The sequence below is a fragment of the Onychomys torridus genome, chromosome 5 (assembly GCF_903995425.1).
Source record: "Onychomys torridus chromosome 5, mOncTor1.1, whole genome shotgun sequence".
Taxonomy (NCBI): domain Eukaryota; kingdom Metazoa; phylum Chordata; class Mammalia; order Rodentia; family Cricetidae; genus Onychomys; species Onychomys torridus.
Genome location: NC_050447.1, coordinates 108,100,822 through 108,118,841, shown reverse-complemented (window position 1 = coordinate 108,118,841; position 18,020 = coordinate 108,100,822). Strand labels below are relative to the sequence as shown.

General features: G+C 41.8%; 2 protein-coding genes across 3 annotated transcripts in view; both read left to right on the top strand.

Annotated features, from left to right (window-relative positions):
• The window catches only part of LOC118584664 (NHP2-like protein 1), a 35,038-nt gene that overhangs the window by 4,563 nt on the left and 12,455 nt on the right, over nucleotides 1-18,020 (top strand). The gene's annotated exons all lie outside the window — the stretch shown is intronic.
• Nucleotides 14,502-18,020, top strand: part of LOC118584280 (enoyl-CoA delta isomerase 2) — a 32,432-nt gene continuing 28,913 nt past the window's right edge. For both annotated transcript variants that reach the window (XM_036188429.1, XM_036188430.1), the window contains exon 1: nucleotides 14,502-14,595. The gene's annotated coding sequence lies outside the window, so the exon portion shown is untranslated. The remainder of the gene's footprint in view (nucleotides 14,596-18,020) is intronic.

Genomic DNA, 18,020 nt, shown 5'->3' with positions numbered 1-18,020 from the left:
TATCTAAAAAGTGTTGTGCTCTTCCACAGAATGCCATTTTACATGGCTCAACACAGATGATGAGTCTGCACGATCCTCCCCTCCAAGAGCCCTCTCCCAGCTCTCAGATCTACCCCCACACTCCAGGCTTGGACCAGGATGCACACCCTACAGGCCTGCCTAGCCCCTATGTCCACCTGAATTCATTACATCTAAGCTATATCCAACTGTCAGGCCCAACCTGTCTTGTCCTGTATCATTCCATGTTCTTCTCCAACCTGCCCTGTCCATATAAAACACCAATCTAGCAAAAGCTCATGTGTCTAGGTCTCATTACAAAATTACAAACAATGTGGAGCAAGACAGTATCTCCCCCACATAATCCACCAGTCCTATAGAAATGTTCACCAATGAGAATTACTTAGATGAACCCCAGGACACAGAATTTAAAAGAACACTCATAAATTTCATCAAAGAATTCAAGGAGTTTAAAGACAAAAAGAAACAGCTCAACGAAGTTAAAAAGAATAAACACCCAAGTGATGCCCAAGAAACCACAAACATAAGGCTGATGGAAATGGTAAAGACAATCCAGGATTTGAAATGGAATTCAATAAAGAGATGATAGAAGAAGACACAAGCTAAAATTAAAATGGGGTTAAAAAAAAAAAAAAACAGTAAGCCAATTAGAGAACTCAAAGGAAAACCTTACAAGTAGAATGAATCACATAGAAGGTAGAATACCAGGACTCAAAGGTAAAGTAGAGGACCTAGGCAAAATAATCAAGAAATATGAAAAAGTTTTGTAAATGCAGGAAAGGAACATACAGGAATTATGGGACAGAATAAAAACAACCAAGCCTTTGAATTATAGGCATAGATGAGGGAAAGAATGCAAATCAATGGCATAGACCAGATCTTCAACAAAAATCATAAAACTCCCCCAAAATAAGGAACAACACACCCATACAGACAACAAGAAGCACACAGAACACCAAAGAGACAAGACCAAAAGTGGAAATAACCATGGTATATTGTTAAAGCACTAAGTGTACACAATAAAGAAAGAGTATTGGAAACTGCAAAAGAAAAGACACCAGTCACATACAAAGGAAATCTGTTGCAAAAAAAAAAAAATATTTTAAGATGTGTTACATTTGTTTATGCTGTAGAACATTTGTTTAATGATGCAAAGATGTGTTGCATTTGTTTAACTCTGTGAAGCTGTATTACTTTGCCTGTCTAAAACACCTGATGGTCTAATAAAGAGCTGAACAGCAATAGTGAGGATAGGATAGGTGGGGCTGGCAGGCAGAGGGAGTAAATAGAAGGAGAAATCTGGGAGAAAAGAAGAAAGAGCAAGAGAACAATGAGAGGAGGATAATAGCGGCCAGCCACACAGCCAGCATGGAGTAAGAGTGAAGATAAGTTCTACAGAAGTAAGAAAAGGGAAAAGCCCAGAGGCAAAAGGTAGATGGGATAATTTAAAGTTAAGAAAAGCTGGCTAGAAACAAGCCAAGCTAAGGCCAGGCATTTATAATTAAGAATAAGCCTCCTTGTGTGTGATTTATTTGGGAGCTGGGTGGCAGGTCCTACAAAAGAGAAAAAATAAACAACAGAAAACCTATTAGAATAACAGCTGATTTCTCAATTCAACACTCTGAAAGCCACAATAACTTGGAGCAATGCATTCTAAGTCCTAAAAGACTATGAAAGCAACCTAAACTAATATACTAAGCAAAACTATATACCATAGAAAGAAAAACCTTCCATAATATGAGTAGCCTAAAACAATTCATATGTAACAAACCAAACTTAAGGAAAATACAGGAAGCAATATTTAATGCTGAAGAGAGTAGTGGGAATAGTCAAGGGACTGTAGAAAGAAAAACAAAACCATAATTATTGAAACACAAAGTACCACTAAGAACATAAACAACAACAAAAATTAACAATATAATAACTGCAATTAACACATAACTCTCAATAATAACTAAGTATTAATGGCCTCAATTATCCAATAAAAAGATACATGCCAGCTAAACAGATCATGAAACAAAATCCATCTATCTGTCTATAAGAAACATAAAAATAGGTACCACCCTAGAGTGAAAAGATGGACAAAAGTATTCAAATAACATAGGACCTGGAAGCAAGCTGCTATCACTATCCTAATATCTGACAAAATCATCTTCAAACTAAAACTAACCAGAAGAGATACAGAAGGACATTTCATTCTAAGCAATGGAACCATTAACCAAAAAGACATTTCTATCCTAAACATATATGCACCAAATTCTGGTACACCTAATTTCATGAAAAGTGTACTACTGAAATTAAAGATGCTAATTAACATCAACCCATTAATAGCAGGTGATTTCAATACCCCCTTTCTCCAATAAATAGGTCATCTGAACAAAAATTAAACAGAAAAACGGAATTACATGAAATCACACATCAAATGGACTTAACAGATATCTACAGAAAATTCTATCCAAATACCAAAGAATATACATTCTACTCAACAGCACATGGAACTTTCTCTAATATAGACTACATCTTGAGACACATAAGGAGATGAAAGACCTCTACAATGAAAACATTACATCTCTAATGAAAGAAATAAAGAAAGGCTAGAAAATGGAAAGACATCCCATGCTCATAGATTGGTAGAATTAATATTGTAAAAATGACTATCCTTCCAAAATCCAACTATAGATCCAACACTATTGCAATCAAAATCCCCATCTCATTTCTCACAGCAATAGAAGAAAAAAAAAACTATCTTAAAATTTACCTGGAAGTAGAAAAGACCCTTGATAATCAAAATAATCCTAAATAAAAAGAACAATGCTGAGAAGATTGCCATTCCAGAACTCAAAATATATTACAGAAACAAAGTAATAAAAACAATATGGGACTGGCACAAAAAGAGACATGTAGAACAATGGAACAAAATCAAAGCCTCAAACATGAGCATAAGTAACTATAGGCATTCAATATTTGACAAAGATGCCAAAAGCACACACTGTAGAAAAGATAGCATCTTCAACAAATGGTGCTGGAAAAAACTGGTTGTCCATATATAGAACAAAATTAGACTTGTGTCTATTAGCTTACACAAAAAACTAACTTCAAATAGATAAAGACCTAAATGTGAAACATGACACACTGAAACCACTAGAAAACATAGGCAGTACCCTACATTATAGGTATACGAAAAAGACTTTCTGAATTGGACCCCATTTGCCAGGAATTGAGGCCAACAATTGACAACTGGGACTTCACAAAACTAAAAAGCTCTGGACATTAAAACAAAACAAAAACAAAAACAAAAACAAAAACAAAAAAACGCCAAACGGTGGTGGCACACGCCTTTAATCCCAGCACTCCGGAGGCAGAGGCAGGTGGATCTTTGTGAGTTCGAGGCCAGCCTGGGTTACCAAGTGAGTTCCAGGAAAAGGTGCAAAGCTACACAGAGAAACCCTGTCTCGAAAAACCCCCCCCCAAAAAAAAGAGTAATGAAGAATCCCACAGGATGGAAGATCATTTTTTCTAGATATATGTCTAACAGAAGATTGATATCCATAATATATAAAGAACTCAAAAAACAAAGAATAAAAAATTTACCCATTCAAAAAAATTGGCTTGGGATCTATACAGAGAGTTTCAGAAGATGAGATCAAAGTCTTTAAGCAATATCTAAGAAAATGTTCATCATCCCTAGCAATTAGGGAGATAAAAATTAAAACAACTTTGAGATTGCATATTACTACAATCAGAATGGCAAAGATCAGCAAAATGATGGAAACAAATGCTGGAGAGGGTCATCAATCCCCAGTTAAATACACACACACACACACAGACACACACACACACACACACACACACACACACAAGAAAAGGAAGGAAAAGACAGAAGGAGGGAAGGAGGGAGGGAGGGGGAGGAAGAGAGGGAAGGAGGGAGAGAGGAAGGAAGAAAGGAGAAAAGCATGGTACCTGTGTTGAATTTGTATAGACTTCTTTCCTGTCTTTGTTCCCTCAACAATGCAGTTTGACTATTGACATAGCATTCACATTGTTTTTAGTCATCAAGAGATGATTTAAAGATCACAGAGTCAATCATAGAGTCTATGGAAATACTACCTCTTTTTATTAAGTGGGGCTAATGCAGCCACGGATTTTCATATCCAGGGAGGGTTCTTGGAACCAATCTCCAGAAACTATTTGAGGATGGCTATACTATAGAACTCAGCCATTGAACATGTAGGTGTAGGCACCCAAGAAAAAACAAGATATCTGCACACACAAGGAAATTCAGGTGCCCAAATATGCATGATGCTCACAGCAGCTCTATGGAAACAGCCCACACTGTGAACAACCCAAGTGTTTTCAACAGATGGACTGATAAACAGTGATGTGCTATCCACATGGTGACTGCTAGCCAGCAATAAAAAGCCACTGACATATGCAAGATCATGGGCAACTCTCAAACACAATACTGAGTGGGAGTCAGACAAAAGAGGATGCATGCTGTGTTACCCATCTGTGGAAAGCTAGACAATGCAAACTCATCTATAGTGACAGAAAGCACATTCATGGTTGCCTGGTCAGTAAAGATCACTAAGGGGCATGAAGAAAACTTCCATGGTGATAGGCACATCCACCATTTCCATTGTGGTCAGAATTTCACAGGTATCTGCACTTATCAACATCATCAAACTGTACACTGGAAATACATACAGTTTATTGACTGTCAGGAGAGTGCAACCTTTCAAATGCTGTCATTGTGCAGTTTTGAGGCCCTTGCAAGTAGCTTGGCCTTTCCTAAGTAGCTAAAGAGGCCACATCACCAACCATCTCCCCTTATCCGATAGTCATATTATAGAGGACCAGGTACCAGACAACCATGGACAGACCCTAAGCCATTAAATCTAAAGCTGTTTGAACTGGCTTGGTTGGAGCCTACCAGCCCTGCCTTGCCTATTCTTTCCTGCAGAATCCAGAACCAGTGCATGTCCATAGTCTGACATCCTGGTCTGTGGACCAACCTGTGCTTCCCTGAGGGGCTCCGCCACTGCAGCCTTCTGCTTCTCTTCTGGGGGCTTTCCTCATATCTCCCCAAAGTCATGGAGTTAAAATATTTAATGGACTGGGGGTACAGGCATGCCTAGTATGTGTGAGGTCCTGAACTCAATCCCCGGCACTGAAAAAAAAAAGTTAAAGCATAGACAATTGTGCCTCCATAATGTTGCCTTTTGGGGGTGGGAGTGAGGGGAAGGGGGTAAAAAGTAAAAAGAAATACAAAGATAGCTTGAATTTAGCCTGTTTTTGCTTTTGCAGTGCTGGGAGTGGAACCCAGGGCCTCACACAGTCAGGCAAGTCCTCTGTCACTGGGCTACACTTTCAACATTTTACAAAAGAGAAGGAAAAGGACGCATAAACCGTCTGCTGAGTCTTGTCCCTAGATTACCAGCCACACTGAGGAACCTCTACACTCAACATCTTCAAGCCTCATTGAGTGGATGGGGAAGGAGAGTATCCTGGAGCAGAAAGCACATCTCTGCATAGGAAATGATCATAAAAAAAAAAAAAAAACCCGGGCAGACAGATCAGAACCGGTATGCAAAAGGAGAAAGCAGCTGTGGCCACATGTGCAGAAATTATATAAATGACAGACTCCAAGCCATCAATGCAAGGCCCACTAAAGGTTGGGCCACCAGAGCATGTCTCTCAGACCAGAGGAGCCTTTCCTCTTGGATGAGATTTGGACACCAGACCAGTTCATATAATGATAGTCACACCCAGCAAAGGCCAGAGCTATTTGGCTACAGCAAAGGCACAGGTAACTCGCCCACACCCACCACAGACATAAAGACAGCTTTCAACCTGATGCCTCCCACCCCTAGTGGCAGTTCAAAGCAGTCCTCTTTTCTTGCCTTTGCTGCATGCAGCATCCCAAGACTGCCTCTTCCCAACATATGTTGACTGTGACACTGACTTCTGTTCCCATCCATCCTTGCCTGCCAGCTGTGGACACAGCTGCCATAGGAAGGTTCTGCCTAGCTGCAGCATGGCACACCAAACTCCAAGTCACCTAGAGGCTGAGATGGCCTTGTCTGCCTTTTCAAACTCCCTTGCCTATCTGAGGTGATCACACTATGAAAGAGGCTCTGAGGAGTTCTTATCCATACCTCCAAATATTGATTTTTTAAGAACTAATGACCAAATTTGCTAAAGGACTTATGGCCAAAGCCAATTTGCTAACATATTTGCTGAATGGGAGTTTGAAATAATTGATTTGGGTCAACAAGCAAAGACCAGGAACTTGAGATGGAGGTAAATATTGGGATAATAAACAGAGACTTTGCCCTGGGGATCACAACATCCTCTGTGTAGATCTAGTGAATTGTGTTAGCAATTGGTCCAAGAATTTGGGGATCCCAGGTCTTCACCACTGCCCTCTTGACCTATTACCCAGAAGCTGTGGTGCCCCTCTGGTGTTGTTCATTAGAAGTCCACTAGCCTCTGGGTTGGAGGTCTAGACTGCTGGTCTCCAAGGTGGCTGGAGGTGGGGCAAAAGTACCCATTTTCTTGGTGTCTGAAGGGTCCATACAGCAATCTGATGCTCTTGACAAATAAACCCTGGGAGGTATTGGATTATGGGCTGGAAAGAGGGCAGCTTTCCAAAACCCTTGGGTCTTTTATAGCTCCCAGTGGTGAAATAGCTCACTCCTGGATGCTCTACCCTCTGCCTCTCCCAATTACAATCTTATTATGACAAGGGATCACTGGGCTGGTAATGATTCATTTTGAAATGCACCCTTTGTCTTTTTCTCAAGGATCAGATCTGCTCAAGGCTTGCTTGGAACACTGCCATGTTCTCAAGAAGCCAGGGGGGACTTTGTCACTTGGCCATAGATTCTAATTCGACTATTACAAAATGAACTGGCTTTCTGTAGCCTGGCCTGCATAGAGACCAATCCATCTCCTGCTTCAGGCTTCAGAACCTCAGCAAGGATGTAGTCCATGGCCTGCACCACCCTCCTCAAGGTTCTGCAGAGACCTGAGGAATATGTTTTGTTGACCTCTTTCCTGGCACATGAAACAGACTTTCCATGTCCCAGCACCGAGCTTTCAGTGATTTTATCTCCTCCCCATTCCCTCTAGTGGTTCCCTTCCCTTCATATTCCAGTTCCATATCTTCCCAGGGCTCCTTTGTCTCCAAAAGGAGAATTGGCTCTGCTTAAAGGCTGTCATCAAAAATACTTGTCTCTGATCTCTCCTTCAAAAGTTTTGTAGGACTAACATGGGCTAATTAAAGACCTCGAGTCGGAGAGAACTGAATATGAACTTCAAATGAGGAAAAGAGGAAGCACGCCTCTGGCCCAACCCGTCGGCCACACCTCATCTTGTCAGTTTCAGGCGCTTCCCATGAGGACCCTTCCAAGCAGTAAGAAATCGGTTTGTGTTTCTCATAAGAGCTAAACAAGAAACAAAAGCATCCATGGTAACAATCCATCTGGGCAAATCTAACCCCTGAGAGCATGTTGAACTCAGCACTTTTGAAATGCAGGTGTCAAAAGCCAGCTGTTTTCCCAACCCCTTTTGTGGCCCTGAGCGGTTTGGAGTAGGGGAGCAAAGTTCAAGAACAAGCAGAGACAACGACAACGTGGGTGTTGACCTTCATTCCCATCACAGATAAGTGAGGGCAATGCCTTTGCTGTACATTACCAATGCAGTGACCCAGCTGAGCTCTAGTGCTGGGTCAGACGCTCACAGAAATGCCTGGGGGATATCAGAACAGATGTTAGTCTAAGTTTCCCCCAGACCACAGGATCTTATGACTCTTACATTAGGACTTGTCCCCAGCAGCCCCGGACACCCTCATCCTGCATGCTCACATGTCACATAATGAGATCGTGGCCTTAGATGTTTCTCCTTTGAGCTGTTTTTGCTTTTTGCATTTTATGGATTCCATTAACATCCCATGTATCAGGTCACATTGGGTCTCTACTATTCTAAAAATCAGGAAGAACGCCCTTTAAAATCACTGAGAAGCTGACCGTCTCACATGTAGCCTCATAGCTTGCATCCTTTTGTGGCTTAGAGCCACATTCAGGTTTCCAGGACATAACAAGACAGAACAGACTCCAGGGAGTGGCCATGTGCTAGGAAAGCACCATCAGGGCCGGGCTGCAGAGAAGTTGCTGGAGTAAACAACTCTCATCTGGGTGAGGGAGATGTGGTGATCGTAGGCAAGGGGCAGTCTTATATTAGTGCTAACAAAGCCCAAGAGGAAGTAAGGGAAGTCGGAGGGCAGCCTGGTGGTAGCCTGCAGGTGGCATAAGAGGCAGAGATGTCTATGCACAGTGACTGCCAGCCCCCCTCTGACGGCTGTAGGAAATCTGGCATCCTTACTGCTGCTGCCACCACTAATCTTCATATTTTCAATACGGTCTGGCATTTCAAATTTGTAAATCTATCTTAATATCCAGCATGTCAGAGTAACAATAAGGACTAGCCTTTAACACCATCCTCCCTCACGCAGAAGAGTTATGAGCAAGAATATGTGTCTTCCAGTGTTTGTGAACTCAAGGCAAGTACGTCACACAATCTGTTATGGTTGGGGCGGGGTTTGTTCTGCTGAAGACTCATTTATGGAATCTCAATACTCGGTGTGGAGATCTTAGAGCTGGGACTTGGTGGGAGGATGTTGGCTCACTGGGCATTTTGCTCTTAGGGTTATTATAGTTCTCTTGGGACCCATCTCTGGCCTCCTGTCTTACTACATGATCTCTTCTTCCCATATGTTCATGATGTCATTCACTGTGCTGTGACACAGCCAGGCAAGCCCTCTCCAGAAAAATTGCCACTACTTCCAAAATGGAAAATGAAATGAACCTCTCCTTTTATAAGTGTATAAGGAAAAAACTCCTTGTGGTGGAGTTTCTGCCACAAGGCAAGAGATGCGGAGTCTCACATCTTACTGTTGTGACCTCCACAAAGGGACATCACTGGCAATTTAGAGCACTCTGGAGACTGTCTGTACAGACTCACTTGAACCTGTGGCCATATCACCCACCCACAATACTAGTTACTTGTAATGCTCTGGGAGCCCAACAATGCCCAAACAGCAGGATTGGAGCAGAGGGGCAGCCGTGGTAGAAGGAAGGAAGATGCACATGTCAGTCCCATACACAGATGCCCAGGTGGGTTCAGAAAGTTCTCCCTTGGGGTTCAATGGGTAAGCACTCTTGCTGTGCAAACATAAGGAACTGAGTTTGGATTCCCAGCACTGTGGGAAGTTTGGGGTTTTTAGTTTGTTTGTTGATCGGTTGGTTGATTGGTTAGTTGGTTTTGGGTTTGATTTGGGTTTTGGTTTTGTTTTCTAAAAGGCTAGGTTTGGCCATACACAAAAGCCTGTAACCACAGCAGTGTAGAAGGCAGAGACAAGATGATCATTTGTGCTTGTTAGCTAGCTAACCAGTCAAAATATCGGCTCTAAGGTTAAAAGACCCAATCTCAAGGGATATAGCCAAGAATGATAGAGTAGGATACCCAATACGCTACACACACACTAAACATACATAAACCCCCTCCACACAAACACACATACACTACACACATACACACACACACACACATACTACACATACACACTACACACATACTACACATACACACTACACACACACTGTATACACACACTACACACATATATACACTACACACATATACACCACACACACACACACACACTAAACATACATAAACCCCCTCCACACACACACACATACACTACACACATACTACACATACACACTACACACATACTACACACATATACACTACACACACATATACACCACACACACACACATACACTACACACATACTACACATACACACTACACACACACTGTATACACACACTACACACATATATACACTACACACACAACTCACACACATATACACCACACACACACACACACACTACTTATACATACATCCTTCCTCTTCACCTGGAAAATGTCTATTTTTCTGTAAGGGTGTACCTTAAAAAAAAAAAAAGCCCCTGATCCCCTGTAGATCAGGAAGCCTACAGATGAGCTCCTGAGCATCCATCTTTGAATCATTTCTTGTTGATCCAGCCCCACTCCCCAGACGTGTGTCCTTCAGAATGTAACTGTGCGTGAACTCTAATGTTCAGCCCTGTGGCGGCCAAGTGGCAAGTGCTCAATAGGTGTTTCTTTAATAATGCACCAAAGAAGAATGAATAATAAACACTGGAACAACCGTGGAAAGGAAAAGGCCACCATACTCCAGCAACTGTAAGGCTGCTCCAGGGGCCTCTTGAAGAGGTCCCAAAGGCAGCACTGCTTGTCAGCTCAGAGCAACCATAAAAGGGGGAAATTCACTCATTTAATGTTTAATATAGAGGATTTTTATAGATTTTAAGATTTTTCATTCCTAAAAATATCTATTGCTCTAATTTCTACACAAAGTGCTTTCTGGGCCTTCAGCTTATTTTAGGTAAAGGGAGGTAGTAGTGTCTATCACACGACAGTCATGGGGCAGAGACACTGCCAGACATCCAGCCTCAAGCTGTTGACATACTTGCGCTGCAGAGAAGCCTGTGGCCCAAGTGAAGCAAGCCCGTACATGCTCAAATATATCATCCCTGCCCTTGGAAACAAAGGAGAGGAGTTCTCCCTCAAGATAAGTGGTTGAAAGTCTTGCAGAAGCTTCGTTAGAGAGGGTGAGAGGTGAGTGAATTGGAGTTTTATATTCTAAGTACAGGCTCTGACTGTTTTACTGCAATTTCTGTTGCTATCTTGCAGAACCTGTGACTGGGCAATCGATAAAGAAAAGAAATTCTCGTGGGCTAAAGCACCTAGAAATTCAAAACCATGTTGCCATCAGATGCTCAACTTCTGGCAAGGCCCTCACGATGGAAAACATGAAGAATATAGTGGAAGCTTTATATGTCAGAATAGTGGGTAAATAGTGAGCAAAATTTAGAAGAGGGAGTAAAACCCCCAAGAGAGCCAGTGCCTTGAGAAAGATGACATTAATTCATCCATAAGGCCAGATCCCCTTCACGATGAACACCTCCTAAGGTCCCGCCATCTCTTTACAGCATTGTACAAAGAACCAGACATCAACATGAGTTTTTTTTTGGGGGGGGGGCAAACATTTTCAAATGGTAGTGGCTACCCCTAACCAACTCAAGCAAAATGGAACAGATGAAAAAGAATACAGTGAAGGCCAACTCAGGCAAGCAAGAAGTATGTCAGATCATGGAACCCAGCCAACAAGGACTCACTGACCAGACAACTGGAGTCCAGAGTTCCTGGCATGGGTTGTCCTTCCCTGTGACACTTCAATCATGTTGGCATATCTGAGATGAGGACGCAGGAGCCCAGGCAGAGGTAAGCCCTTTCTCCTTGGCCAGGCAAGGGCAGAGCATATGGCTGGCATACTCACAGCCTCAACACATGAGGTGGAGAGAGCGCAGGCTCTGAAGACTAAGGAGGAAGAGCTGTTGATTGTAGACTGAAAAGTATCTGCCAACCCAGACATCAGGTAAGCAAGGGGAGAGCTCTGGGGCTTTATGGAGAGCAGGTTAATGGTATGACTACAGCAAAGGGCCAATGGGAACAGGTACAAGATTGTTAAAGAGGAGTAGACAGGGACCAGCCACAAAGCATCTTCTGGGCCACACCACAGTGTGTACCTTGTCCAAGCAACCTGAGGGACCACTGAGTGGTTGATGACAGGGAGTAAAATGATGAGAGAGGTGTTTCTCAAAGATCACCTGACAGGATCAGAGTTGGCTGGGAGGTAGATAGACCTAGTAAAGAGCTACTGTGGGACTTGGGGCATGAGTGATGAGGGCCTGGGCAAATGGCAAGAACTATTGAAGAAGGAACTGTAGAACTTGACGGCTAAATAATGTATCAATGAAAAACATAGCTCTTCTTCCAAAGGAAATAAGTCATGGTTTATCCTGAGCCAAAGATGAAACTGTAGCATGGGACACTGATTCAGGTCCCCCTGAATGGTATGTTCCATTAAGGAAGAAGTCACTTCAACTTTCATGATCATAGAATGAAAGAAAGTCACAAATCAACGAATGCATCCAATTACTCAGTGGGGGCATCAGGTAGGTGGGGCTATGACATAGCAGCAGGGATTTCTTCTGCTGGTTTCAGGTGCCATCCTATGGCATTCTTAGCTTGGGTTCAGTGGTAGCTACTGGTCTGCTAAATTTACAGTGTATTCCAAAAGTTTTACTTGACCTCACAAAGATGTTAGGTCAGATTCATAGGTTGGTAGTAAATGACCATTAAGAGGATTAAAGATAGATGAAGATATTTGACTCTATGTACAACTTTCCAACTTCCCTTAATTGTGAATTCTTAGCCAGTTTGTTTAGAGGACCTTCTGTATAGATGCAGTTTCTTCTAGGAACTATAGTCCACTATGGGAAATAGGAAAAATGGGGCTTCTGAAGGTAATCAAAAGACTCCTTTCTACCTTGATGACTAAACTTATGTGGGGTTTGAAAAACGATGGAGCCTGGGTAAAAGGTGAGCTCAATTTGGGATCTGTCAAGTCTGGGGTTCTAATGGAGTCTTAATACCCTGAATCTTACACACCCACATTTAAGCAACAGCAAAATGACAACACCATCTCTTATTCATTTTAAACATTTAATGACACTTCCCCTTGTTAAAGAGTCATTGTCCAGTAAAGACAAATTAGCCAAGGCATACAGTACAGGGAGATAATTTGCTGTTACATAAATATAAGTATAGTGTGATTGCTTATGTAAACTTCCTTTTTTTACTATCTGACCTAAAGCCAACATTGGGCAGAAAACAGAGATGGATTTTAATTATTATACTGCTGAGGTCATTTTCTTGGGATCCCCAAACAGAACATTTTCAGCTTTACAAATATTTTTAAATTGTGAAGATATGGAATTATTTTTAATTTTCTTCTACAATTCCATTTAATTTAGTTCTATCAAATAAGTACATTTATTTTTAAACATGTACATATCTATAGAAATGTGTGTATATGTCACATTGTTGACCATGAACTCATGGAGAAGAGTGCACAAATAGTGATAAGAAAACAAAGATGTGGGCTATGAAACAAAGAGCCCTTCCAGCTGCCTGGCTGCAGAAGCAGAAACTGTCTTCCGTGTGTGGATGCCTTGCTCCTGTCTAACTGAAAGAATACATTTTGATGCCAGCTATGAAAACAGAGCTGCTAGGTGCTTCCCTGGGACCTTGCTAGGGTGGTTATTTTTCTGTGTCAACTTGACTGAATCACAGTATCCAGACATTGGATTGTAAGAGCTAGAGGTGATTAATGGTTCTGAGAACTGCATCTTCCAGACACAACAGGACTTATGAACATAGGAAGAAACAGAGACTGTGACAGCATGTCAAAGTCTGCATGGGTTCAAACCAGACAAAATACCAGCACTGAGAAGGGGGACATGTACACACAAAGTCCCGCCCCTAACCAAGAAGCTATTTGCAATCGGCAACTGTTGGGTAAGGGAAAATCAATTTTCTCCAATGTAATGTCACTGGTGTATCAATCATGTTCATGCCCAGGAGCAGTTGGCCAGCAATAAATGGATTCCCTGGTTTTTGTGTGTACTTTTGGTTTTGTTTTGGTACTTTTTTTTGTCTTATTAAATTTTTTTTAGTTTGATTTTCTCTACTTCCTGTGCCAACCACAGTCTGCAAGATACAAGTTTCAAAAAATGCTGCATTTAATTTGGAAAAATTCCAGGAAAAGTGGAGTCAAACCCAAACCATCTGTGGCACCCCTAACAGAGACCATTCAGTGTGCCAGCCCAGTCCCCAACATATTCATAAGAATTTACTAAGCACCTAGTGTCACAAGCAGGTATTGATACAATGGACTCATAGATTAGTAAAGTACAGCCACCAGCAGAAGCCTACAATATTTTGAAGGTTCCTAACACATTCCCTTGGTCAATTCCATAGGTGGTGTCCCACACCCAGTTTGGAAATCTATGACTCCTGAGAGAAACATTAACCTCTGTGTAGAGTAACTTCAATTAAACTTCTAAATATATGGCATCTATCTATCTATCTATCTATCTATCTAAAATAATAGGCTTCCGTGTGTTTTTTTTTTCAAATTTCTTAGTATTATTTATCCCTCTTCTGTCCTTTCCACCCGACCATATCCCCATTTAAGCCTTCCCCCATTCTTGCCCTACCTCCCACTATATAGTTTTTAGGGTTTTGAAAGTAAAGACAAGTTCATTAAAAGGCAAATCTTTTAAGTTTTTCTGAAGGTGATGATTTTTAATTTTAGTAAAACCCGGGTATTTAGTTGAGAATTGCAGGCTTTGTTTCCTAATGTGGTTAAAAATTTCACCTACACTGTGTAGTTGCTCTGTGACGTCACCAGATGGCGGCAGAAGGACTTCGTGACTTGACTATCGGCTTTGGATGGGTTGGGGGAGGGGAGACGACTCTGTTGTGTTTTGCTGGTGGAGAGTGGTGGATTTTCGTCTTGGCTTCAGATACGTCGAAGCAATGCAGCAGGTTAAAAGTAAGTACCCTGAATGGTGGGACTGACCTTACAGCCCACTGCCAACTGAGTATGTGGGCAGGAATCGCTGTGAGGACAGACATGGAAGAGGCTGTCAGACCGGAACAGTTGCCCATCCCCCGCCCCCATGCAGCCTTTCCTTGGTGTTCCTGAAGGGTAGTTTGAAGACTGGTGGGCTCCTGTGTGTTCTCTGCCGCTCAGGCATTAATTAGGATTTAGTTCTGTCAGCTCATATTTTGAAAACACCAAAGATCTTTGTCCCTGATTTTCTAATCTGTGCCTCAGGAACTCACAGCTGTCTGTTGACATCCCCAAGCGTTCAGAACAAAGATGCTCCCATAGGAATCAAAATGTGCTGACCAAATCCCTTAGAGGGACCTAAGTAGCTTTTTCTGAAAATGCCTCTTGCTTTCAGAGACAGGACTTTTGCCAGACCTTGTAACCAAGTTAATAATATGCCTTGAGATCATTTAAAACTATGTACTCAATTCTGTGTTATCAGCCTGGTTAACTTTTAACCAGCCTTTAAGAAAACAATGTAACCAACCTTACTATCCTTTGGACTTTCCATGTAAACAGCTTTTACAACCTGAGAAGTCCTATAAAAGACCACCAGACACGGATGCAATCAATAAGAGCATTTGATTCTTCAGAGCAAAAATCCCAGCATGCTGGGGTCAAACCATCTGACAAAGTGGCAAAACGGTGACCCTGAGAGAAGCTCCGCAGGCTCCTTTTAAGCATAACTACAGGAATTCCAGCTGTGGTTTAAGAGTACTTTGAAGTGATTGGGTCTAGACCCTTACTGATAGAGGAATCGTGACATCTGTGGTTGTGTCAGGGGTCTATTTGACTGAAAATAGCAAGAATGGTTCCTGCTTGTAGCTTGTGATTAGCTACCAGATTGGATGAACTTCCTGAGGGTCCGATTGAAGCCAGACGTGAGTCAACATAGGATGGTGGGGTAATATGAGGGGTGGGGTGGGGGGAAGACACAACAGGCCCTGTTAGGGTCAGTCCTGTTAGAAGAGGGGATGGCCTCTTCAATAAAAACACAAATATCCTATGAATGTTGGAAACAATATTTGGATATAGGATGAGGTTTTGAGCACTATTTTGGGTCAGCTTTTACTCATAAAATCAGTTAAAGATTTTTGTTTGGAAAATCTTTTCCATACCATGTTTCCTTTGATAGACAACAAATACAGAGCAAAGCCTTTGTTACAGAGAACAGGAACAGACAGACATGACACATACACACCCGACAGACCACAGGCTGCAGACCACAAATGACATACAGAAAGAAGGCACACAAAGAAGTGAAGAATTCAAATTTGGCCTCACTCTTGCTTGGAACTGCTCCAAGAGGAAGATTTGTTTTTATTCCTCAATGCAGTGTCAATGAAGAAAATGGTGGGGTAACTTCATGCAACCTACCTATATCATCCCATGTACCTTGAATAGTTCATGCATTGGCTATAATACCTAAAAAATTATAAATACCATGCAAAAACTTGGTACACTCTATTGGTTAGGGACTAATGAACAGAAAAATATATTCAAGTTTAGTACAGGTTCAATTTTGATTTTACAAATATTTTTGATCTGTGGTTGGTTGGATCCACAGATAGGGAACCATAAGATGGAAACAGCCTAGTTGGTCTTTATTTGGAAATATACTTGAAAATGCTTGCACCAACAGCCAGTAGGGGTGCTGTAGAGATGTTTCTGGCATGGGGAAAAAAGCGAATAATAGACTAGAAGCCAACCAAAGTCCCTTCTAGACCTAGGATGCCATTGTTTATAAACACAGCAATTGCAATAGCCATCCCCCACCCCTTACAATGAGCATCCCTGGGGAGAAGGAGTTCCCACATGAGCTACAGCTCATACCAGCAGCCTTGGGCTAGAGAAACTGCCTCATCTGCCCCTTCCTATGTTCCCTCACTGCTCTGTGCTTCCTCCAGGGCCATTACCACCACAGTGACTTCACATTTACTTGAGAGTTTATTACATCAAGGTCTGCCTTCTAGTCTTCCCCGAGAACTAGTCTGGCTGTGGAACATCCCTTCTCTAGGGCCTTACACACAGTAGGAGCTCAGTTAGTACATAAATGTCTACCTCTTGTCCATTGTTTTTTCAAGTCATCTGAAGGTCTGTTGCTTTCATGACCATTTCACACTTCATTGAGCTACTCTTGGCTTTCTGTAGCTCACCTGAGTGAAAGGTGATCAGTCGAGAAATCCTTCTTCCAGCCAAGTTGACACTTCATTTTGACCTTCCTAGACTTTGCTCGAACCTGTTTTTTTCTGCTGTAACTCCAGTGTCTCAGACTGCCACTGTTACAGAAATAATATACCTTTCCAGTTAGAAATTACTCTGCACACTGGGAGATTAATAAAGGAAAAATTCTTTACTAAAAAAGTGTGTAGCTAGCTGTGGCTAATGCCTGAAGAAGAGCCAGGCTCAAACAGAAGATTTTACTAACATATCCACATACCCTGTCATCCTTAAATCTCTTTGAGGCCCTTGCCCCAGATTACACTTTGAACAATTTAAACAAAGACAAGGAGACTGTGAAGCCTGCCACTTTGGCAGATGATTTACAAAGCAAAGACCACCAGAATTAGAATTATTTCTTAAATTCACCAGTGATGGTCTTTCCCCGTAGTTCTTACCCAGGTTCCTCTTGCTCATCTGGCAGAATTATGCTTCTTCTGATAAAAGCACAGGGGACTTAACAGCCCTTGAGCTGCCCTTTTGAGGCACGTTCTTTGCTATAGGAAGGGGCCTAATGGCTGATGATTGTGTCCTTTGTTAAGGGAATGGAGCCTAATTGGAGGTCAATTTTGGCTAATAAACATAAGCAGAAACTTTATCAGCAACCCTAAACTCCAATCATGACACAGAATTTTCTTTGTTACAGTTTCTGAAAAGCCTGGTTAGTGCATCACTTATCTCCAGTCACATTGGAGGCAGCACCACTTTAGCTAAATTCTACTTTGTGTAATGTAATATTTCCTAGGCAAGCTTCTTAGTAAATTCTTTATAGCATAAATTTTACTACTTCAAGAAGTAGGAGAAACATCACCACCTCCATTCGGGAGAGAGTTACAACTATAATAAGCACACATTCTCTCTACCTTTTACCAAAATGCATCTGAAGATAGCCACATTCTTTTCAACTTTGAAAATTCCTCAAATGATGTTGTCTCAAGGGACTATGTGTGTCTTAGTGGCCCTCAGGATATAAAGCAAGAGAGATTTACTTCAAAGATCAGATAGTGTGCAGGGAACTTGCAGAGTTACTATGTGAGTCAATGTGACCTTTTCACTTCCTAAAGTGAAGTCTTTAGTTTTGTTCTCAGTAACAGAAGGTTTGGCCTCATCTCTCCCATTCCCAAAAAAACCTGTCATTATGGCTA